This window comes from Nannobrachium achirus (genome assembly GCF_963921795.1).
Source record: "Nannobrachium achirus genome assembly, chromosome: 9".
Classification (NCBI taxonomy): Eukaryota; Metazoa; Chordata; class Actinopteri; order Myctophiformes; family Myctophidae; genus Nannobrachium; species Nannobrachium achirus.
Window position 1 is genome coordinate 57698862 of NC_137818.1, and position 8917 is coordinate 57707778.

An 8917-nucleotide genomic window follows, 5' to 3' on the forward strand; every position below is an offset into this window, starting at 1 on the left:
TAGCTCACACCAGTCCAAAAAGGCATTCCACCTTCCATCATACACAGCCCTAGTAGAGGGGGCTCTAGCACTCTGAATAGTGGCTACAACCATCGGTGAGAAGCCTGCTGCAAGCAGGTTCTCCCTCTCACGGGCCAAACCCACAGGTCTAGGCCCCGTGGGTCTGGATGGAAGATCTCGTCCCCTGCCTGGCGCAGCAGATCCCTGAGCAAGGGAAGCCGCCAAGGGGGTTGAGAGAGCAGTGGGGTGATCAGAGACCTCCACACTCCCCTGGATGGTGTCACCAGAAGAACCTCCTGGTTGGAACATCTGATCCTCTCCAGAATGGGAAGAATCAGTTCCAGGGGTGGAAACGCGTAGAGAAGACCTTGTGGCCATTCGTAAGCAAACGCGTCCATCCCCAGAGGAGAAGGTCCCCTCACTGAAAAGTAAAGGGGACACTTCGCGTTCTCCTGGGAGGCAAAGAGATCGACTCGCGGTCGACCGAACCTGGAGAAAATCTGCCTCACCACCGCAGGGTGGAGAGACCAATCCTCGTAACGAGGCTCCCCCCTGGACAACAGATCGGCGCCGCCGTTCTGAAGGCCCGGGACATGGGAGGCTCTGATGGACCTCAACCGAGGCAAGCACCAGAGGGTCATCTCGCGCGCCAGCTGATCCAGCGTACGCGAGGAGAGGCCGCCCTGTTTGTTGAGATAATACAGGGCCGCCGTGTTGTCCGTCCTGACCAGGACATGGCAACCCCGGAGAAATGGTTCGAAATGCTTGAGCGCCAAGAAGATCGCCATTAACTCCAGATAGTTGATGTGGTACTCCAACATGGCCTGGGTCCAAAGACCCCTGGCTGAGCGCCCCTCGTGGGTGGCGCCCCACCCTGAGCGGCTGGCGTCTGTGGTGATCACCTTGCGTGACACCACTTCGCCCATGGAGACCCCACTTGTCAACAACGCCTGGTCCCTCCATGGGACCAGAGCGTCCATGCAGACCTGGCTGACTGTCACCTTCCTGTACCCTTGCAGGGAAGGAATCCTGAGCGCCAGTGACCACCGCTGGAAAGGTCTCATATGAAACCTGCCCAGACGCAGAAGTTGCACTGCTGAAGCCATCAGCCCAGTCAACTTCATGCACTCCTTGTACCTGACCACCTGGTTCAGTCGGAAGGAGCCGAGACAAGTCAGAAACCTGTCCACCCTCTCCGGGGAGAGGCGAGCGGACATGGTGGCCGAGTCCAGAGATATTCCTATAAAGGAAATCTGCTGGGAGGGTAACAGCATGCTTTTGCCAAAGTTGACGTTGAAACCCAAGGCCTTCAGGTGTGACAACACCAGATTGGTATGGCGCGCCGCTTCTGAGCAGGAGGCGGCGGAAATCATCCAATCGTCTAAGTAGTTCGCCAGCCTGACTCCCTGATGCCTCAGTGGAGCAATGGCTGCCTCGGTCACTTTCACGAAAACCCGAGGGCTCAGAGAAAGACCGAAAGGGAGGACCGTGTACTCGTACAGGCGCCCCTCGAAGGCGAACCGCAGGAACTTCCTGTGTGGGGGATAAATGAGGATGTGCTGATAAGCGTCCTTCAGATCCACTGAACAGTGGAAATCCCCCTGTCTCACTGATTTCATCAGTGACTCTGACGTCAGCATCCTGAATTTGAACTTTTTCAAGTGCTTGTTCAGAGCACGTAAGTCCATAATCGGACGCAGCCCCCCTCCTTTTTTCTGAACCAGAAAATAACGGCTCCAGAAGCCTAAACGGCTCTGGTCGCGTGATAACTCCACTATAGCGCCCTTGCGCAATAGTGAGCTTATCTCCTCCCTCAAGGCATCCGCCTTCAAGCCGCGGGCTCGAGTATAAATAACCTTGCTGGATAGGGAGGGTTTTTTCGCGAACTGTAGTCTGTAACCCCGCGTCACCGTCCGAAACACCCAGTGATTCGGATTGCAACGTTTCCATTGCTCTGCACACTGTGCTAACGTGTTGCTGAGCAACGGAGAAGCCTTGGGGTTGTACCGCCTGAGCGGAACTACTGGGCCGGGAGGGAAAGGTTCCATATCCGGGCACGTATCCGTATCCGCTAGACGCCGGGCCGGAAGGCGCGGAGTCACCGGCGGAAAGAGCGTTTCCGTTTCCGGTACGCTTATTTCCGTATCCGGTGGGAGACGAACACGTGACCTCCAAGAAGCCTCGCTTGTTAATAATACATGCGACACACAACGTGGAGCCCGGGGGACAGGGTTCATCGCATAAGTAACATAATCCCCGGCTCGGGGAATTGTATTTACGTTTATAACCTGTGCTAAGGCCTTTATATGCTTCCTTGCGGGAAGACGAGGCCGACCCTGGGTGATATGTGTTGGCTTCTTCCCTGACGCTAAGACCAAACTCCTGTCCTGAACTAGAGTCGGCATGACAGTGCCGCTCGGTGGAGACAGAGGGGTATTGCACACTAGTGAGACTATACCACTGTGAATAGGAATTAGCTTGTCTGGGAACATTTTGCAAAGAGAAATATTCTGCTTGTAACCTGTCTGCATGACTGGAGGAAGCGATATTTTCTGAGTGGAAAGAAATTCCAGCCTGGACTTCTCTACACTGGTTAAATTCATGCAAAATGGGGTCGTCTGTAGTAAAGCAGGTGGGTTTGAAATAAACAGGCATTGTTTTATCAACACACTTTTTATTACAGGCACTGGAGGAGAGCACAGAGGAGGAATAAACATTGATTTCTTGGCATGAGAAAAATTGTTTGTATTGTCCAAACGTCTGCGCTTGCAAGGGGGGGTCCCCTGAAATTTCAGGGGGACCCCGCCAGAGTCCAGTGTCACTTTCGCGGCGGCTTCCCACGGGCTTTGTGGGAGCTGGCCGGTATCCCGTGCCTGGGAGGGTGGCGGGATTGAGAGCGGGCTTGAGCCCCCACTGCAGTGTGAGGGGGTCCCGCGGAGGAAGAAGAGGGGGTCCTAGGGGGATTGTTCTGTTTCCCCTGTTTGGAGGTAGAGCGCCCCCTGTCAGCCTGACCAGGGGCCTTGCTCCGTCCCTGTCTCTTTTCCTTTCTGGGTACCTGGGGGTCCGTCGTGGCTCCCAGGAGCTCCAGAGTGATCTTCTTATCCGCCACCTCCTGGCGGAGAAGCTCCAGTCCACCGCCCATGAGGGAGGAAGGATGGCCGGGGAGGTCTTGCAGGACCTTCTCGGTCTCCTCTCCGGAACTGCCAGGACACTTTACCTTGTCTAGCCACCTGGCACGTTCCGCCTGGATGCAATAATCCATGCCATGTCCAAGCCACTCGATTGCGTGGACATTCAGGTCCATCAGCATGCGCAGCGGCTTGTCCATTTCGTCCACCAACACGTCAGGCACCTCCCGCATCTCGCTGAGGAGGCGCCTGGTGGAGAAAAGCAGCAGCTGGGTGGCGTTCATCGTCCTGGCTGCCAGCGCGGACGATCTGTAAGAATTCCTCACCCTTGAAGACTGCTTGTCATCAAAGGCTATGGCAAACCCAGGAGGCTTCTTACCCACGGCCAGATTGAGGGGAGGACGGCCTCCAGGACCGGTCCGCTCATGGCTAGGCTTGAGGCTCCCTACCAGGGACTGGGCCATCAGCTTGTCCATGGGAGGGCACAAGGGGATTCCCGCCTTCTCTGCGTCGCGGCAATCGACCAGGAAGGGGAGCTTGGGGGGGTCCTTGTGTGTAGTCCAGGTTGAATGCAGGGCCTCTGCAAAGCCTGGGACTAGTAGGAGCTTTTCCATCCGAAGCGGAGGAGAGGAATCCACATCCTGGCCAAGGAGGGGAATCCTAGCCCGTGGTCCGAGTGGCGCGTCTCCGAGTGGCAGCTCCAGGCCACAACGGATGGTGGCGCGTTCCAGCACCGAGAGCTCGTCCATGGGGATGGAGTCTGGGTCTTGCGCCGCTGCCCCTCTCGCCCCAGCCGGCATGGAAGGGGGGAGAGAGGCAGAAGGGGCTTGGGAGGACGCGGCGGAGATGGAAGCCTCGGCATGAGGAACCACCCTGGCCGCGCCTCCGCCCTGTCCGGAGGGGAAAGAGGACTCGTCCTCCTCCGAGTACTCACCCTCCGTGTCCAACTCCTCCATGTCGCAGTCCTCTAGCTCCGGTTCGTCTCCGTCGCTAGCATGCCAGGAGACGGGGCTAGGTGGCCGCATAGCCCGTAGCTGGGGGACGGAGAAGGAGAGAGGAATGTCACCGACGACTAGAGGGTGGAATTCCTTGGGGGGGACGGTCCATGTTGCAGCTGGCGGAGAAACAACGTGGGCGGTCTTGCATGTTCTCTTCTTGGGCACGGCACCAGTCGAGCCCGTCGGAGAAACAGCAGTGGAAACAGGGGCCGCAGACCCGCTAGCAACGGGGCTACCGAAGCTAGCTGAGGGCGAGGCCGCTGGAGGCCTAACCACGTGGCGAGAAGCAGCGCTGTGGCGTACAGCGCTGTCCGGCACACGAGGAGAGGTGTCTGGGAGGGTTCCGGCGGAGACCGTGGTGTGAAGGCCGTAGCCTGCGGCAGCGATCTCGCATCGTGCCTCGAGGGCTGGAACATCGTACTGGAGGCATTCAGCACAGTTCACCCCCGTGGCCGGGGCCGGAGGGGACAGAGAGGCCAAGGCGTGTCCTACCCCCATGCAGACAATGCAGAACGGATGTGTATCTTCATTGGCGATGAGGCCTTTGCAGCTGGGAAGGCCGCACTTCTTCGGTACCCTAGCTAGCAGGCTGCTAACTGTAGGTCGACGAGCTGCCATCGTGAGCTAACCGAAGCTAAGCGAAGCTAAGCTAAGGCAGGGAGACACGTGGCAGAACGTACAGAGAAGAAGTAAAGACTCAAAGCGAAAGTGAAGAAAAAGACCGAACTGTTAGGAAGAATAGAAGTAGAAACGTACAGGAGAATAATCTATAAAGGCCAGTGGCCGACTTCCTAGTCAACGCTTAGGCTAAACTTTACAGAAAAATATACTTATATGGCTGAGTTCGCGACACTCTAGTTGCAGGTAAGCAGAGGTGCGGAAGAGGAAGTTATGATAGCCCGCAGGGCTTTTATACACTCGGGGGCGGCGCCCTCGTTTGTGATTGACAGCCCTACCGACAAATGATATTTCTCGTACGGGAGCTTATGAGTTTTACTCTGTTGCAGCGCCAGATGGCGCTGGTTATCCCATAGGGGGACCTTGTCTGGAGGTATGACAATAAACATAACGTTTCACTTCTACTTGTTTTCATTTGTTTTGTTTTTCGCAATGAATGTGTTGAATGTGGTCTTCTTCATCACCTGCTGCCTGCTCCTCTTCGTCCTGCTGTTCCTGCCTCTGGTCGCTCTCCACCAATCGCTGCAGCGCTTGGCCCAAAGCCCGCCCCTTCCACTCGTCCGGTTGGTTGTAGAGGGCGTCGCGTCTGGTGGGATATGACATCATATCCGCCTCGTACGGTAGCAAATCACGGAGCTCTCTCCGCAGACGCCTGGCTCCTCCCGGTGAGGCATCAAAACCATGCCCACCACGCACTGCAGGTAAAGACTGAAAAGAAAGACAGAGAAACCAATCAACATGGATTCATCTTTTACCTGAAGACCAAAAGCCTTAGCCTGCCACTCAGCCTGAATTTGTCATTCCGTTTTCACTCCATTATTCAGTCTGAAAGCCCTCTCAATGCAGCCCTTTTCTGAGATGGGGGCGTGGCCAAAGTGGGACAGTTTGTTACCCTATGTTTTAACAGTGGGCAACAGCCGGCGACTCAGGGCGATGTCGTCCAAAAGATAAATTATTTTCATGTTTTTGGGTGACGTTTTCCACCATCGCGTCATCGCCTGCTATTGGCAGTAGTTGCCGGGTCCCATTGACACATAACGCACTTCCGGAAATTACGGCCAACTGTCGCCCGCTGTTGCCCACTGTTAAGACGCACCGTTAGATTTTCAACCGAGAAAACCCCGCCATCTACAGTGTCACCAGACCCTGAATGCGAGAGCTCCGTTCAGCTGAAAATAGCTAGATCCAGGGGCTGGAGCCAGGCTACAAAAGCCTAGTATCTCCCCCAACCTATGAGTGGCTTTGGTTTCCCTCCCAGTGCGGGAGACCCATGTTCGAATCCCGGGCCGTTACATTGGTGTTGTGATCCAGGTGGGGTTTCCTAGCGAGGGGCGTTGGGGTGTGTGTGAGTGTAGCAGGGTGGCTCGGGCGGGTTTTCACAATATCTGTGTAATGCTTCAACTCCTACAATTCTATGTGCTTATGTGGGTGGGGGGTCCCCAGTTCAAATATGATTATTTTGGGGGGTCACGGCCTGAAAAGGTTGAGAGCCACTGATCTTAAGTGGTTAATCCTCCTCTCCTCTCCTCTACCCCTGGTGACTCACAGTGTTGAGTCACAGGAACACAAATAGATCCATACATACTGCCTCTACGCACAAACACAACACACACACACACACACACACACACACACACACACACACACACACACACACACACACACACACACACACACACACACACACACACACACACACACACACACACACACACACAATTCTTAGTTTTTCTCCAGGTCTGGTCATTCACAAGCCTGATTGTTTGGGTATATATTGTTTTCCACTGTAGCGCCCAAACAGTGGAACGAGCTTCCACCCCACCTTATAGTTGTCTCAAACACTGCCTCTGTTTAAATCACGTTTGAAAACTCGCGTGTACTCCTTGGCGTTCGAAAATTCGGACTCAAATGTATAAAATGTATAAAAATCATTTGAAAATAGCAGATCAGCTATTTTCAAATACCCGAAATGTATATAGGGCTGAAGTGGTTAATATATGTTTTGTAATAACAATCAAAACCTACAAAGTAACTAAAGTTTTCAAATAATTGTAGTAGAGTAAAAGTAGCCTACAATATTTGTCTCTGAGATGTTGTGAAGTAAAAGTAAAACTACTGAAAATTGAAAAGTACCACAAATGTACAGTACTTCAGTAAATATAATACTTGGTACTTGTTACTGAGCTACACTTTGGTTCAACATTGTTTTAAACACTTGTTTTAAATGTGCTCTATAAATAAAGTGGATTGGATTGGTATTTAGCCATTTAGCAGTCAGTCTCCTGCCAGTGGCCTTGCTTGCAGAAGGTTCCCGGTTCGATCTGGCTTTCTGCCCGGGAGGGGCAACCTCAAGATGTTGGTGACGTTTGGGAAACACTCTGGGCATCACATACCAGTACCAGTACCAGTACCAGTAACAGTACCAGTACCGGTACCAATACCAGTACCAGTACATGTACTCTACCGGCAGTGACAGTCATTCCTGAAGTACTGTAACTAATCTCAAAGATGATGTGATGAGTGATGGATGAATATGTGGATGGATAAATGCTCTCATTTGTTGCTCTCGTGTCTGTAGTTGTGGTCAGTAGTGGAGGGAACAGAAGGTCACACCAGGGACCAGGATGGACACACTGCACGGGCACCACTAGACCCATTAGTGCCAATTCTTTCTCTCTCTTCTTCCTACTCCTCCTCACATTATGGCCATGTTTGGCTATAGTCTACCTTTCCAGTAAGCAAGCTGATGCAAGTCTTATACCCTGTACCGTGAATTATATTGAGGGATTTCCTTGGCCTCCTGACAGCATTGCACAATCGATATGGTGCTGATCGGTGTGGTGATTTGTGAGATTTGCCATGGACACAGTCAGACACACACCCCTGCAGTTCCAGCCTGGTGGAGATGGAGATATTAAATAAGTAAAAGATTTTGTTTACAAAAAAAAAAAAAAAAATACTAAGCCTGGCACATACTGTAGGCTCTGTTGTAGCCGGACAAAGTGCACCGTGGGTTCAAAATCACATACACGGATGCCGTTTTTTTCTGCTCCTCTCCCCTGCCAGTGGTCTTGTCCGGTATTGATGATGCAGATTGTGCTGAGTCAGATGTTCTGCCCGCACTCAGGACATTCTGTCTAATATAGAACCCACATAGTTCATTTAACTCTGTCTGTGAAGAGTGGACAAATGGAACCAATGTACCATATTATGTGTATCAACCGCACACATAAATCCTATTTACTTCATTGAACGGGAGTCCCACCCCAACCACCAAATCACTTCGCAAATAGCAGATGTACAAGCTTGTATACGTTGTACCTTATTCCCATTTTGCCCTGGAATAAGGACTATGCTGTGGACTGTGGTTAAGAGGATATTTCACATTTAAAAAAAACTTTTTATCATTTTATTGCCTGATCAGGCTTTTGGGAACACCCCAGACAGTCTATTCAGTATTTAGATATTTGATATTCATTTTATCAGACACGCCCCCTTCCTATACAAAACCATTGTAACTTCAAAGTCCATTTAACCATGATAGATTCATCAAAAACACCTGTTTTTCTTTTTCAATACAAAAGAAAAATTATTAAAAATAAATTAAAAAAGTAATTGGAAAAAACACTGCTTGCTCACGTATTAGGAGGGCAGTATTAGTCAGCAGAACCAAGCATGGCTGTTTTTGATGAATCTATCATGGGTAAAATTGTGTTTTAAGTATAGGCCAACTCTGTATAGGAAGGGGCGTGTCTGATAAAACAAATATCAAATATCTAAATACTAAATCGAACAACTTATCTGTCCTGGGTGCTCCCAAAAGCCTGATTAGAAAATAAAATGAACAAATGTTTTATTTTTTTATTTATTGAAATATCCCTTTAAATAAGAAAGGTAGTTCCGACGAAGCAATCTGATTGGTTGAAATAGCGTTCTACCTGTGTGAATAATGAGCACCACACGGGTATCATCAAATAAAGAAATCAGCTCTGCCCGGTCGCAAAATAGTCACTCGCTCGCTTTTATTGTTTCCGTAGGCGATGCCATGCTAAGCCGTTTTCAGGGACATATAGTGGCGAAATCTGGCATTAAAGATGTATACATTTCAATCGA